This window comes from Lathyrus oleraceus, chromosome 2, assembly GCF_024323335.1.
Source record: "Lathyrus oleraceus cultivar Zhongwan6 chromosome 2, CAAS_Psat_ZW6_1.0, whole genome shotgun sequence".
Lineage (NCBI taxonomy): Eukaryota > Viridiplantae > Streptophyta > Magnoliopsida > Fabales > Fabaceae > Lathyrus > Lathyrus oleraceus.
This window is the reverse complement of record NC_066580.1, coordinates 350,541,063-350,543,149: the sequence shown is the minus strand read 5'-3', so window position 1 is coordinate 350,543,149 and position 2,087 is coordinate 350,541,063.

The window sequence follows — 2,087 nt, the reverse complement described above, 5'->3', positions numbered from 1 at the left end:
CTCATTAACACCATACAAACACTCCAGTTTATCTCAGGCCCCCTTAGCCATTTCTTCCTCTATTATCTTCTCAAAGATATTCAGATCCACTCATTGGTGAATCAATAACATCGCTTTTCTATCTTTCTTCATCTTATCCTTGTGCGTAGCCTTCTGTACAATACTTGCATTCTCTAACAATGATGATACACCTTCATTCATGATTTCTATCACATCTTAAAACCTTAATATGACCTTTATCTATGCAACCCATCTCTCAGTGTTCTCACCTTTGAAAACCAGTAGATTCGTTGGAAATTGCGTTGATGTTGTGTTACAGTTTTCCATTACAAATTCTCTCTGAATCGTAACCAGACTCGTAGATACTAATTTGTTGGAAAAAAAAATAATTTTAGGGTTTGAGAAAGAGGGAAAAAATGAAGAGATTCTTGCGAAATTGATAGTGATGAAATTTTATTTATTGATCACACAAAGTGTTTCTTCTCAAAATTATAAAGTTATAGATGAGTTACAATCATGGAGTACTTATACACAAAGCTAACTAATTAACTTGTGCTCAAAGTATTCCTAATTGAATTCCCAATGACTGAGTTTGTGACTTCTCATCATCAACACAACTTTGACTACAGTTCCAAAAAAAACTTCGACATCAATACACTTATCGGTCGAAAATACAATTCGACTCCTAGTCGAAACATCTTAACTAGAAAGCTTTTGAAATAAAAATAAGAGGATGCAAGTCTTGATATATAATTTTCGATATACTGTATTTGTATACTATATATAGGGAAAAAAACAAAGAATTAAGTGCACCCTTTAATATACTATGTTTATTCGGTCAATATAAAACTAAATTTTTTTACCAAAAATTAAAACACTTTAAAGGTAAAGATGTTATTTATATTTTGCTCAAACAATGATTTGATTGTATCATTTAATTTTTTTCAAAAATTTCAATTTGATTGATGATCGAAAATATAATATCATTAGAAAGGCTTGGATTGCTAGGACAAAAACGGTTGGAAAAATGTATGGAAATTGGGAGGAGTCTTACAAACAACTTTCAAAATATATGTTGGCTCTTAAATAGTATGCTCTAGGGACTATTGTCAAGTTGGAAACGTTGTCGGCGTGTACACCAGACGGAACTTGTGGTATCGGAAATGGAATATTCCACCGTCTCTTCTAGGCTTATCAACCATGCATCAAAGGTTTTTATTTTTGTAAACCTATTATACAAATTGATGGTACATGGTTGTAAGGGAAATATAAAGGAATATTATTGATGGCAGTGGCACAAGATGACAACAACAACATTTTCCCAATCGCCTTTGCCCTTGTTGAAAGGGAGACTGCTGAGGGATGGAGTTTTTTTCCTAAGAAATCTCCGATTGCACGTTGCTCCTCAACCTAACTTATGTTTGATCTACGCAGACACCCTTCAATAGTCAGTGCATACAAAAATATAGATAATGGATGGCAGGATCTTCTGTCGACGCATGTCTTCTGTATCAGGCATATCGCTCATAATTTTATACGAGAGATCAAAGACAAAACATTGCGGAAGAAGGTTGCCAGCACAGGTTATGCATTATCAGAACCTTCTTTCAAGCACTACCGCGAAGAAATAAGATTGTCAAACGCAGATGCAGTACGGTGGATCGACAGTATTCCATTGGAGAAATGGACTAGGGCATACAACACTGGTCAATGTTGGGGTCACATGACAACAAATCTTGTGGAATTAATGAACTCTGTCTTCAAAGGCATCTGAAACCTACCTATAACCGCTTTGGTGCAGGAAACATATTTCAGGCTAGGGGCGCTGTTTGAGACCAAACATTCCAAATGGAGTTCAGTGTTGCAATCTGGGCAGTTGTTCAGTGATGCTTCAAAGAAATTCATTAGACACGAAGCTTTCAAAGCAAACACACATGTGGTCATGGTTTTTAACCGTACTAAAGGTTGGTACACTGTTGCTGAGTCCATGGATCACAATAAAAGCATGTCGATGGGACAATACAGAGTGGAACTAGATAGAGGTTAGTGCGACTGCGGAAAGTTCCAAGTCTTTCGTACGCCCTTCT